This window comes from Talpa occidentalis, unplaced genomic scaffold (assembly GCF_014898055.3).
Source record: "Talpa occidentalis isolate TD23 unplaced genomic scaffold, MPIMG_talOcc4v2.1 talOcc4.7, whole genome shotgun sequence".
In the NCBI taxonomy this organism is placed as follows: domain Eukaryota; kingdom Metazoa; phylum Chordata; class Mammalia; order Eulipotyphla; family Talpidae; genus Talpa; species Talpa occidentalis.
This window is the reverse complement of record NW_023605083.1, coordinates 108,475,994-108,490,210: the sequence shown is the minus strand read 5'-3', so window position 1 is coordinate 108,490,210 and position 14,217 is coordinate 108,475,994. Positions and strand designations below refer to the sequence as shown.

General features: G+C 39.5%; 1 protein-coding gene across 6 annotated transcripts in view; it reads left to right on the top strand.

Moving 5' to 3' along the window:
- RPS6KB1 (ribosomal protein S6 kinase B1) overlaps positions 1 to 14,217 on the top strand; it is a 137,944-nt gene that overhangs the window by 63,510 nt on the left and 60,217 nt on the right. The window lies entirely within an intron of this gene.

Sequence of the window (14,217 nt, the reverse complement as noted above, 5' to 3'; positions counted from 1 at the left end):
CCAGAGCAGGGAGCAGAACAGGCAGAAGGACTGAAGTACACTGCTGAGGGGAGCAGTGGGCGGCAGGAGAGGTCTGCCCACCATGTGGGCCCCTCCCCCGGCAGCCAGGGATTGAACTGGCTGCTGCAGAGGCTGCAGCAGTGCGCAACTGCTGCACCACTGGGGAGGCCCTGTGGATGCCTCTCAACCCTGCTTTCTCGGCCTTCAAAGCTTTTGCTTTTGCTTTAGCTTTGGGAGGGGCAGAGACTCCCTTCTTTACTTTTGGTGCTATCTTCGTGAAAAGATTGATGGTATTCTTGAAGCAATAAAATTTTTCTTTTGGTGAAGTCCAGTGTATCTCCTTTTCCCCTTTGGTTGATTGTGCTCTTGATGTCACATCTAAGAAGCCATTCCCTAACAACCCAAGTTGACAAAAATTTACTTAATTTTTGCCTAAGAGTTTCATGTTTTGGCTCCTGCACTTAATTGTGTGATCCATTTTGAGTTAATTTTTATATATGTGTAAAGCAGGAGTGCAAATTAAATTTTTTTTACTGTGGCTGTCTTGCTTATTGAAAGGCTCTTACAGTATCATTAATTTTCTTGCTATCTTTGTTGAAAATCAGTTGACCATAAATGTAAGCATTTATTTCTGGACTCCAATTCTAGTCCATTGACCTATATGTTTTTCTTATACCAATACCTCACTGTCCTGATCACTGTAACTTTGTAAAAATAAGTTTTGAAATCAAGAGGTATCAGTCCTCTAACTTAGTTCTTCTTTTTCAATATTATTTTGGTCCTTAGCATTTCTATATGGATTTTAGGGTTAGGTTGACAATTTCTGCCATTGTGTGTAGCTTTCATAGCTTTATGCATATATAGATATGTTCTTTATACCACATTGCATATACTTTTTTTTACATTGTAATAGGACATGCTTATTAGGAAAAAGAAAAGGAAAAAGAAAGGCACCTACCTGCATAAACACAGGCAGGCAAGAGAGCTGCCTCACTTATTTTTTAATTTTAATTTTATTTTATTATTTTAAAAAAGGATTCATTTTATTTATTTATGCATACAAGAGCTTGGGTGTGGGCCAGAGGTGGGTAGGGAGAGGATTCACCAGAGACAGAGTGGAGAGCAGATCAGGCAGATTGACTGAAATACAGTGCTGAGGGGAGCAGTGGGCGAGACAGGAGAGGTCTGCTGTGCCATGTGGGTTAGCTTCCTTGCCAGAGATCAAACTAGTGGTGCAATGGCTACCTTTAGCTTCATAGTGCTGAGACTTAACCCTTTGTGCCACTTAACCCTAAGGAGGCCCTACTTATTGTTTTTTTTTTTTTTTCCTACTTATTTTTTTAAAACAAAATTACGGTATGCTTTTCTGCAACTTGCTTTCTTCTTCTAGCATTTTATTATAAAAAATTTCAAATATAAATATAGTTGAAAGAATTGTGCAGTAAACACCCATGTACCCCACCTTTAACCCCCAACTATATTCTACAGGTAACATTTTAGTATATGTGCTTTATCATGTAATAAGCCATGCCTAGCCATAGCAAGCTAGTCCATCTATCCATCAAACCATATTTTTACTTTGTGTATTTCGAAACAAATCACATTTATCAGTATCTATATAATAAACATGGTACTAACAGTACAGAAACTTGCTTGCATTACAAAATCATAACCTAAGGATTATGGAACAGAAAGAAAGAAATAACTTAGATCTTTGATGGTGATAGGGATCAGGGCAGGCCAACCCAAAATATGCTACTTAGCATATTGATTACTTTTAATTAAAGTTACTTATGAAATAGTCATTGCAAGAACACTCTGACCCTCTTTGTGTCCTTGAAAGCAGAATATAAACTCCCTATTTGAAAAAATACCCTCACTGTAACAGAAGGATTGAAGTTGAGGGTATTTTGGGCAGCAGATAACTGAAAATCTACCTCGAAGTGGTATAAACAATTTGGGAATTTATTATCTTATTTATCTTACATAAGAACTCTAGAGGCAAAGTAGAGAGAGCCAGGAGAGGCGAACCATTCCTCTGTGTTTCTCCAGTTTTTCCCTCCTCAGTTTGTCAGCTTTGTCTTCAGGCTTGTTTTCGTCATGGTGGCAAGATGGCTGCCAGCAGCAGCTAAAAGAGCAATTTAACTTGTTTATGTCCTGCAGGAGATAAAAACACAGCAACAACAACACTCTCCTCTGACTATGGAATAAAAGTCTTTCCTTGTAGTATATTTGGTTTGAATACACAGTTGCTTCAGGGCCTTCACATGCATGGCAATGGGATGCATTAGTGCGCTACATGGGGAAAGGAGTGAATACCTGAATAAATAATTTTTCTCTTAGGAAGGGAAGTAGAGGAATGAATGCTTGGTATGCCACTGAGAGTGCCTCCACAGTGAATAGACAAATTTCAGATTCAGTAAAACTGTAAAAGTTGAATACCTTGCTAGAGTACAAATGGAAAATGAGAAAAACCATGGTAGTCATTCTACATTTGTCTTCCTTTTGTATCTTCTAGGGCTATTTGGTTGCATATTAAAGAAAACCCAGTTTGAACTGCATAAGTGTAAAATATTTTATTAAAGGATGATGGGGTCTCAGGCAAAAAGATAATGCTGAAGGCCAAGGAGAGACAGAGGCCAACCCCTGGAAAAATGGGCAATAATGGCATAATAGTCATCAGAGTTCCTTTTTCATTTCTGCTCCTTTCTGAACAATTTATTTTTTTCTTTCTCAGTGAATTAACTGACTTTGCTTCCCTATTCCACCCAAAGGGAAACAAGGCTACTGATAGCTCCAGGATTTTTTTTACTTATAATCTCAACAGCCACTAAAGTAAAACTGGTTCAGCTCTTTCGTTCCAAATCCACATTTTCCTGCATATGGTCTTACTGACACAGTTTAAGTCAGATGTCTGTCTGCAGAATCGGTTGTGACCAGGTGCAGTGTTACATTTTATGAAATGGATCCCCTCAAAACAAGATAGATGGGAATGGAGGTTTCCTGGGCAAATAACACCACCTGTGTCCTGTAAGCTGATTATGAAAAATTTAGGATATTCAGTATCTTCATGTTCTATTCGCCACCAAAAAAAAAAAAAAGACATTGCAAAAGTGAGCAAGGGCTTAAGAGATTGAGAATTTGGCAACATTAGGTTTCCTAAGTGGCAAGCTAATCTTCCATATTTCAATCCCTGGTAGAATAATTAGGAACACAGAATGAACTTCCTTAGAATAAAGAAGCAGCACCAAGGAATCTCCAAGCTAAAAGAATTTTCCATGCATTCAATGCATAATGTATTCATATGCTACAACATTCTATGAGTTAAAAATTGTGATGTAATGAGTCTGGACCTATCAGCTGATAGTTCCTAAATGTATGAGGAGAATCACACATTTAAAATGAATATTATAGGGGTCCTCCCCAATGGCGCAGTGGTTGAGTGCTGGGCTGCAAAGTTGCCTGCAGTCTCTGCAGCGCCGATTCAATCCCTGGCTTCGGGGCGAGGGTCCCACATGGCGCACAGACCTCTCCTGTCCCACCCGCTGCTCCCCTCAGCAGTGTCTTCCGTCTGTCTGCCTGTTCTGTTCCCTGCTGTGGCTCTGGTGAATTCTCTCACCCTCCCGCGCTTCTGACTGTACCCAGTGCTTGTATAAATAAATAAATAAATCTTTAAAAAAATAAATAAAAAATAAAATGAATATTATAGTATATAAAATGTCACTTTTTTCAATTGTAAAAAAGTAATATGTGGGGCCTCCCCGGTGGCACAGCGGTTGAGTGCTGGGCTGCGAAGCTGCCCGCAGCTTCTGCAGTGCCGGTTTGATCCCCAGCTGCTGGGAGAGGGTCCCACATGGCACGCAGACCTCTCCTGCCGCCCGCTGCTCCCCTCAACAGTGTACTTCGTCTGTCTGCCTGTTCTGCTCCCTGCTCTGGCTCTGGTGAATTCTCTTACCCGCCCATGCTTCTGACTGTACCCGATGTTTGTATAAATAAATAAATAAAATTTTAAAAAAAAGTAATATGTGTTCAAAATTTAAGAAATGCAAATAGAATCTCCCTGGTGGCGCAAGGGGTTAAGATGCAGCCTGTCGAGCTGTCCTCAGCCACGGTAGCATGAGTTCAATACCCGGCCAGCCAGGGAACAACCCACATGGCGCAGCAGACCTCTACTGACTCGCCGGCTGCTCCCCTCTACAGTGTATTTCACTCGATCTTCCTGTTCTGCTCCCGGCTCTGTCTCTGGTGAATCCTTCCCCCCGCCCCCCGCATCTCTGGCTTGTACCCCAGCTCTTGTATGCATAAATAAATGAATCTTTAAAAAAATGCAAATAGCACAAACATAAAATTCTTCTTTCATATTAATGCCAAAAGTAATTTTAGTTAGGAGTTTTTCATGACTCCTTATTTTTATTTTATGCTTTTAAATTAACTCTTGAAAATGATTTTAAAATTAGTTTATTTATTTTTTAAAGATTTATTTATTTATTTATACAAGCACTGGGTACAGTCAGAAGCGCGGGAGGGTGAGAGAATTCACCAGGGCCAGAGCGGGGAACAGAACAGGCAGAAGGACCGAAGTACACTGCTGAGGGGAGCAGCGGGCGCAGCAGGAGAGTTCTGCGCGCCATGTGGGACCCTCTCTGGCGGCCAGGATCGACCTGGCACTGCAGAGGCTGCGGGCAGCTTCGCAGCCCAGCGCTCAACTGCTGCGCCACCAGGGGAAGCCCATAAGTTAGTTTATCTTTATATGATGATAAACAGTACAAAATTATATAAAGAAATATTTATCTCCCTTTCCTTCCAATCTATTGGCTAGCTGACAAAATAATGGGTTACAAAACTTGGATTATATCCTTTCCCCCATTCTATACACTTAGGTAGCTTGCATAGCTTTTTTTTTTTTTTTTTTTTTTTTAAGAGGCATGTATTATTGGGCCTCCCCTGGTGGCCCAGTGGTTGAGCGCTGGGTTTCGAGGCTGCCTGCAGCCTCTGCAGCGCCAGTTTGATTCCCAGCCACTGGCGAGGGTTCCACAAAAAAAAAAAAAAAAAAAAGAGGCATGTATTATTTATTTGTTTGTTTGTTTATACATGCACTGGGTACAGTCAGAAGTGCTGGAGGGTGAGAGAATTCACCAGAGCCAGAGCGGGGAGCGGAGCAGGCAGAAGGACCGAAGTACACTGCAGAGGGGAGCAGCGGGCTGCAGGAGAGGTCTGCGCGCCATGTGGGACCCTCCTCCTGTGGCCGGGGAGCAGCCGAGGCTCGAACTGGTGCCAGAGAGGCCGCGGGCAGCCTTGCAGCCCAGCGCTCAACTGCTGCACCACCGGGGAGGCCCTTGCATAGCTTTTGTTTTAAAAAGAAAGTGTCTCACTCATAGCAGGAATCTAGAAACTTAAATAAGGGACCAGGAAAATGAATAACTATAAGAAAGTGAAAATCAAAATCAACAAAAAACTATGAACCAGAGACACTTTTAGGGGGGCGGGGGCGGGAGGGGAGGGATTGGGGTCAGAATGGGGGGGCTGCAATTGTATGGGGAATATAAAAATAAAATTTATTATTTAAAAAAAATAAAAAATAAAAAAATAATAAAATAAAATAAAAAGAAAGTGTGAAGACTAGAAGTAAAAGATCAGTACCAGGATGGTGATCCACTATGCCATTGCAGGAGAGAAGAAGCTTTCCCTTTTAGGTTCTTTAGCTGGTCTGATAATTAATTTGACACAAAACAGATTAAAGGGAGGAAAACTTTTTAATTTTGTATGTATAGGCATCACAGAGATATGGGGCTCAGAGAAATGACCAAAGAAGCCAGCTCTTTAACCTTTTAGACAAAGAAAAAGATTTGGGTTTGAAGATTAGTAAAGAAGTAGCAAAGTTTTTTTGCTTAGCTTTCTCTGGTGGTAAGGGTAGCTTCTATCCCTCTGTTACATGGCGGGTACTTTTTCAAATGGGGGATTTATATTCTGCTTTCAAGGACACAAAAGGGGTCAGGGTGTTCTTTTTGCACTGACTATTTCTTAAATAATTTAAATTAAAAGCAATCAATATACTATGTGGCATATTTTGGGGTGGCCTGCTCTGATCTAGGTTGCTTCTTTCTTTCTTCCTTTCTGTTCCATAATCCTTAGTTTATGATTTTCTAATGTAAGCAAATTTCTGTACTGTTAGCACCATGTTTATTAATATAGATAGGAAGATGTCAGGGTAAAAGGCAAGAAAGCACCATTCTTTTTTTAAAAACAAAGTAAACAGTAACTTTCCTGGAAGCTTTACCCACTAGACTTCTAATTATGTCTTATGGAGCACATCATGGCTATTCTGTGTTTTCTATAAGAGTCTAAGGCAGTGTATGTTTTGACTGGGCACATTACTGCCTTAAACAAAATCAGCGTTTTGAATGGAAATTGGGTGGGCAAATAATGTGTGCCATAAGAACTAAGACTACTTTCTTCTAGATGTTTATTCAGTTATGTCAGTAACATATGATAAGACCATCTTTGTTCTTTATTAGATTCTCACATATACTTTAATCAGTTTTGATATTCTCCATTCTTTCTACTGATTTATTGGTCTATTTTTGTGTCAATATAATACTAGTTTGTTTAGCTGCATTTTTTAATTTAATATCTGTTAAGACAAGTGTCCCTTCACTGGCTTTCCTTTTCTAAATATTCTTGATTATTCTCATTTTTCCATATGAATGTTAAAATTACTGACCAATTTTTTAAAATCGGTGCATTGATATGCTAGTTTTGGGAAAATTGGCATCTGTATGATTTTAATTCTTCCTATATGAGACTTGGTATGTCTCCATTTTTTTAAGGAGTATTTTTATGTCTTTTAAAAAGGTCTGTTAGATTTGTGTCTTCGAAATTTATAAAACTTTTATAGCTTCTGAATTTGGTAATACATGCTTGAAAAGGCCTTTTCTACTCCAAGATTATCAAAATGTTCATCCATGTTTCCTTAGTGCTTTTATGGTTTCATATTTTATTTAAATTTCGATGCATATGGACTTTATTTTGACATAAAGTGATGATTCAGCTTAAAAAAAAAGTCTAACCAGTTGTCTCATTACATTTATTGAATAAGCCATCTTTCTCCCACTGATCTGGAATGCAAGTTTTATCATGTATTAAATTCAGTGTGTATTTGTTTTTTGTAATTTATTCTGTTTCCATATTAATAGAGTAAATATTTAGTTTCTTCATAATGCTAGGTGATTAAACATCATCAAGATGTTTAATATTTAATTCCCCATTTAAAACAGAGCAAAGGCTGGGGAGCAGGTCATTATTTGTGGGGTTCTCATCCGTGTGCTCACAATTGTAAGCTCAGGCTCAGGGTTCAACAACAATGTGGTTTATTAACAAAGTGGTAATTGAGAAAAAGTAGTTTCTTAGGCCACAAATGGCCAGCTATTCTACTCCAGATAGTGTCTATGGTGTCCAGCAGTTTAGACCAAAGGCTGTTCGAGACTCTGGAGCTAGTGGCACACGGTAAGTGGTAGACCAGGATCCAACTCATGGTGGCAGCTCAAGGTGATCACAGATGGTGCTGCTGAAGTATCACCACAGCAGCCAGCAACACCTCTCTAAAGGCCGGGTTGGCCAGTGCCAGATGCCTGACCCCACAGGGCCAGGGGCAACAGAACCAGGAGGCGGCAACAGAGGATCAGAAGCAGTAGACAGCTCTCAGAGGTAGCCCATAAACAGGTCAGTGGTGCCAGTCACAGGTCAGCAGTGCTGCTGGTGCCAGAGACTGGGCACTAGTATTACAGTCCTTTGAGAGTTGTTGACATAAGCCAATAGCAGATAGCCAATTTAGAAAGCACCAGGCATAGGGTGACAGTGCCATTTTGCAGGCTATGTTAGATGCAGGGCCACAGGCAGGAGGAGTGGTCAGGCAGCGGTTTGAAGCAGAGATCTGATAGATGTGAAGGACTTGAAGGTATCAAAGTTCTTTCCAGGAAGCCCAGACAACACTTCTGGACAAATCTGTAAAATTCTTTCCAAGAAAAGGACCTTATGAGTCTGAATCTCTAGCCCTCTGGAACCGCAGCTTGTAGCCCTTGCCTTTCAAGCCTGATTTATTCATTTACAATTCCAGCTGTTTGGTTGGTGCCAATAGAGCTCCAGTGAAATTGGCCCATTTACAGTCCTGAATAGTCTCAAAAGTGAAACCCTGGCTGCATGGTCAGACCTGACCTATGCTGAGGTCAGGCGGTCTCATCAGTGGTGGACTCAGGGAAGCTGTGGCCAGACCCAGCTTCAGCTGAACAGAATACTTCACATGGCCCCGTACTAGGCCCATGCAGCCAGAGCTTGGGGCTTATCTGCAGACTGCATGTGCTGCTGGCCCTCAAACCTGGTCATGCCCTATGAGGTTCCTGTTTCAAGTTCAGTGTTTTGTTTCTATTTTGAGATGAAGAAAATGAGCCTAGAGAAGATAAGTCATTTCTCATGTGTTGAATGTGACATAGAACCCTCTTGTCCTTTCCTCAGGGAGAGCGGCATAAGGATTTAATGTATTTATTAGAGGGTACAGATGAGATTCTGAAGTATTTTTATACTTTTGATTCAGAGGCCAAGGAATCTGTGAGTCTTCTCCTTCCTTTGATGTTCCAGATTGAGGAAGCTATAGGGAACCACATACAAGGGATGAGAATACAATAACTCTCACTATGGAGCTCTGGTATATTGAACTTTTTCTCTCTTCTCCCTGAAACTAACATGACATGGTCTGCAGAGGGGGATCCAGCAAGTAGAAAAGAAGAGACTTGGGTCAGGAAAAGGAAGAAAATAGAACCAGTGAATGTATTGGACTCTGACCAATCATATTAACCTCTCCTCCTAAGATCTGAGGACCCAGGGAAGCCTTTTTTTTTTTTATAGATTTATTTTTATTTATTTATACAAGCACTAGGTACAGTCAGAAGCGCGGGAGGGTGAGAGAATTCACCAGATCCAGAGCAGGGAGCAGAGCAGGTAGAAGGACCGAAGTACACTGCTGAGGGAAGCAGTGGGCGGCAGGAGAGGTCTGCGTGCCATGTGGGACCCTCACCTGGTGGCCGGGGATCGAACTGGCGCTGCAGAGGCTGCGGGCAGCTTCGCAACCCAGCGCTCAACTGCTGCGCCACCAGGGAGGCCCAGGGAAGCCTTTATGAGTTGGTAGAGGTAGAGCAAAAGTGGTCCCTTCCCTGAAAACTCCAAAAGTGAACCATATATCTCCAATGTAAACAAATGTTTCTGAGATTGATGTGGGATTTGTGGTAGTTATGGTTTGAGCCATTGTCCCTTTGGTTGGTTGTGTTCTCTACCAATGAATTTTCACAACTTCTACAAAACCCAGTTCCTTACAATTTCTTGCTAGAAATTTCAAGAATTACCTTTAGGGTATTTGACTTACTAGCTTTGAAATTATTGTTTCAGATATTTCTTTCAGATAATTTTGCTAGACCTAATTCTAAGTTAACAATTATTTTCCTCAGACTTTAAAGAAATGTCCTGTTGTTTTCATTTTTTCCTTTGTAGGTAAGCTGTATTTCTCTCCAGCTGTTTAAAATATTTTTCTTTGGTCTCCTGTGGTTTCACTGTGCTGTGCTTGGTGTAGATTTCTTTTTATTTATTTTGATTGGGATTCATTTAGTTTCCTCAAACTATGAATTTGAGTTTCATTAGTCAGCATAATTTCAGCTGTAATCTTTCAAATATGACCTTGCTTCCATTTTCTCTATTTTTTTCTTTCTGGAAGTCCAGAAGTACACTGGATCTTAAATCTTTGTCATCTATGATTCACATCTTTCTTTCATCCTTTCCATTTCTTTGTCTGTTTGTCTCTGTTATAGTCTAGGTAACCTCTTTGAGGCTCTCCTGTAGATCACTAATTTTTCAGCTGAACTGATCAGTTGTGTAATTTTTTCATTGCTTTTGTACTTTCAAATATTTTATTGATATTTTTCATTTTCAGAAAAACCTGTTTGACTTTCTAGTCACTACCCACTCTCATGTTGTATTTAACTGCTTGCAATTCCCCATGTGTTGATAATATTTAAAGCTGGAAGATGGGTATGTGGGGACTAATTTCCATAACATTTAGAATTTGGAGAGGGTGGGTGGGGTAATGTCATTAATACTAAAAGGCTAGAAACAGTTGAACAATAGGCTATATGAGAACACAGGAATTTAAACTAGAACGTGGAAAAGACAGAGAGTTGTGGTGGATGAAACTTCTCTTAGGATGCAGTGAAGAATGGGTGGGCAACAGCAGAAGGGGGGCTGTGAACTAGTAGGTGATGGGAGAGGAGACATTGGAAGTAGGAAGTGGGTGCTAGCCTTTGGTGGGAGGACATCAACCAATCTACTCATTTTTCCACAGGGCCTAAAATCAGAGTTACTAAGAATCATCTGATATGCTACCTTTCTTTAAATATCACGGATTGCTGGTGTTTGGTTTCAGGCATTTTTGAAAGGTGAAAACTGGCTTTTGCAGGGTGGTATTATTGCTAAATTCTGTTGGTCTATTGCAGTGTAGTCAGCCTGACCTCTGGATTTAACTGGAATCATTACCAACCAATCTCTCCCCTCCCTTGCTCAGTTAAAGAAGGTAAAAACAATGAAGAATAGAATGGTTCAATACTTCTTTTGTTAGGTGATATAATCCTCTTTCACCATTTTCTCTGCTATCATGAAAATCTGAAGAAAAATTTTAATTAAAAAACCCAGCAGAGGATTTCCACACACAAAGCACCCCCTAATATATTTCCTTGGAATCACCAATGTTTCTCTTGTAAACATTTTAACATTTTTCTCTTTTAAAAATGTGGTTACATGGGCCTCCCCGGTTGCTCAGCGGTTGAGCGCTGGGTTGCGAAGCTGCCCGAAGCCTCCGCGGCGCTGGTTCGATCCCCGGCTGCTCCCCTGCCACCTGAGGAGGGTCCTGCATGGCGCGCAGACCTCTCCTGCTGCCCACTGCTCCCCTCAGCAGTGTACTTCGGTCCTTCTGCCTGTTCTGCTCCCAGCTCTGGCTCTGGTGAATTCTCTCACCCTCTTGCGCTTCTGACTGTACCCAGTGCTTGTATAAATAAATAAATAAATAAATCTTTAAAAAAAATAAAAAATTAAAAAATTTTAAAAATGTGGTTACATATGTCATGTTATTAAATCTTTATAGTAACTCTCTTGGGTTAGGTAATTATTGCTAAGTCATTTTGTAAAAGGAATACAGCCAGTACTTTTCCTTTACTTTAGTATCTTTGGGTTTCTTTAATTTGACATCTCATTCCTGCCACATATTAGGGGCTCAATACATATCTATTGGATTAATGCCATTTAAAATATGAGTGGATTTATGATTTTCACATTTCAAAAAAAAAAAAAGAGATTCTCTTTTGGCTCCCGCAAATATATAATTTTGAGTAGAAAGAAATCTCTGCAATTATTTAGACAAGTAAGCTTTTGTTTGGAAAACCTTCTGTAAGAAGGTACTGTCAAACTATCACATAATTAGCATCTTAATTGGCTATGTATTGTCTTTCAGACATGATAATAAGTTAATTTATAATGGAAAACTTTGGTGTTGTAAGGGCAAATTCTTTAAGTCATTTCATTAATATTTAAACCAGAATAATAACTTCACTGCCTTAGAATAAAAATTTGGCATATGAACAATTTGATAGTGAACTGTAGTAGGATTAATCATATCTAGCATTTATTGAGTGATGCTTGAAGCTATTATAAATGGGAAAATAAAGATATCATAATTTGTGCTGAGATTTATACAATCTTCTACAGATATCTAAAGCATTACAACAAAGATACACATGAGGGCACTCTAATCAGTCAGAAACTGGAAGTGAAAAAGCATTTGTTGTTAGGAATTAGACGAGTACTATTGTTTTACAGATGGAAAATTTATGGCTCCAAGAAATTGTGACTCTGTATGTCCCATTCTTTAGAGTAAATACATTGAGTTTTCAGATTTTTTTAAACGATTGTATAGCAGTCCCTTGTCAGTAAGTTTATGTTAGAGAATTTTGACTCTCATCCTGGCAGCTCTTTAAAATCTTTACCCAGGACATACTGTGACTTATTCATAGGATATAGAAACAATGAGTTAGAATATTTATTTTTATAAGTTGTTGCTCCACAGAATGCTTACTGTGCTTTATTTATACTTAATACTGATTCTCAACTGATTATTTTTGGGTCTGATTTTTAATCTTTTCCCCATCTCAGATATATTCTTAGTTTTTTCTTTGACTTTCATATAAAGTTACCATGCTGCTTACAGATTTTCCAGCGAGACTGCCCATACATACCCACAAAGATTTTATTAGAGAGAAGCTGTGATGAGAATATAAAGTGTAGATCTTTTTCTCCAACACACACACACATATAAGGCAATAGTTGTTGATAAGCAAATTTTTTCCAACTTTGGTATTACCATTGTCATAGGAAGATTTGCTTTATTAGACACCCCTACAATCTGGCCAGTATCATGTTTCTATTTTTTCAAAGGAGTTTTTTTCCTTATAAAATAAATACTCCCACTTTCGTCCCCCCCCAAAAAAAAAAACAAAACAAGGTAAAACATGAAACAAAATAAAAACCAGGGTTCTGAATGAAAAGATCCCCCCTTTAATAGGCTAGGTGGTGGGAAAGAAAGTATATCAAAAGTCTTTTTCTGATTTCTCTTTGTTAATGACAAATATATATGTATTAGTCAAAGATATAATTATATTTTTTTTATCATGTGATTTTATTTGTACTTTGTGAGTCAGAAATGAAGCTGTTTGAAAGTACCTGAAAGTACCTGACAATCCCATAATATAAAGCAGGAGGTTTTTTTTAAAGATTTATTTTATGTATTTATGCATATAAGAGCTGGAATGTAGGCCAGAGGTGTGGGGGTTGAGGGGAGGGGAAAGGTGTTGGGAGGATTCACCAGAGACAGAGTGGGGAGCAGAACAGGCGAATGTACTGAAATACTCTGCTGAGGGAAGCAGCAGGAGAGACAGGAGAGGTTTGCTGCACCGTGTGGGTTAGCTCCCTGGCCAGGGATCGAACTCTAGCTGTGGTGGCTGCTGATAGCTTCATAGTGCTGAGACTTAACTCCTTGCTTCACCAGGGAGGCCCAGCATGGGATATTTAAATCAAGGAAGTAAATAACAAAATATATTACAAATAATAAAATTTGTATTTTTATTTATGCCGTGTCTATATTTAGTTAAGTACATCCATCAGACAAGTAAAAAATTTAACAGTATTCGTATGACTATCATTTAGCCCTATCCATCTCTCTGCTTCATTTCTTATTACTCCTCACTGAGTCATTCCATGTTAACCACCCTGATGTTCTCTACAGCAAAAATGCCGAGTGTCTGCCTGGAACAGCACCATTGCATTTTCTTTTCCCTTTGTCTGCAATACCTATCAATTTAATTTTTTCTTTGATTATTGGAATGGAAGCTTTAAAATAGCAGGGGCAATTTTTCTCTGGTTTGGTAAGGGTCTCAACAGAAAACAGATAGTTGGGGATAATTCTTATGGGGTGCTTTCATGTTTTATATTGTGTATTTCTATAAGATTTGAATGTTTTGAATGTTTTGTCTCACTAGGTAATAGGAGGCAAAATGTAAAACTGTGGGGTTTGTTCCCTTATTTGAGGTAAAAGTTAAAGCAGTGAAATTAAGATTAACTTAATTCTATCCAATGCTTTTAGAGCTACACTTCCTTAGATAATATTTAAACAACCAGCTGTCTTTATTTTTGTAAGCATTAACTAAACTTTATTTTCATTAAAGATTTTTTGCAAGTACTGTAGTACTTGGCATTGTATGCCATTAACACTGGATTTGGAAGAATAGACAGAGGCAGAGTATACTCCACTCTAGAGTAACAGGGTGTTTATGGGCCCAACACAATGTGGGCACAAATGAGGGGTGTTCATGAGGTGCATGAGTGTGCAGCAGTTGGCCTAAGAGAGGGCCCACCTTGTTTGTTTGTTTTTTTTAAGATTTATTTATTTATTTATTTTTAAAGATTTATTTATTTATACAAGCAGAAGCGCGGGAGGGTGAGAGAATTCACCAGAGCCAGAGCGGGTAGCAGAGCAGGCAGAAGGACCAAAGTACACTGCTGAAGGGAACAGCGGGCGGCAGGAGAGGTCCAGGCGCCATGTGGGACCCTCCTCCGTAGCTGGAGAGCAGCTGG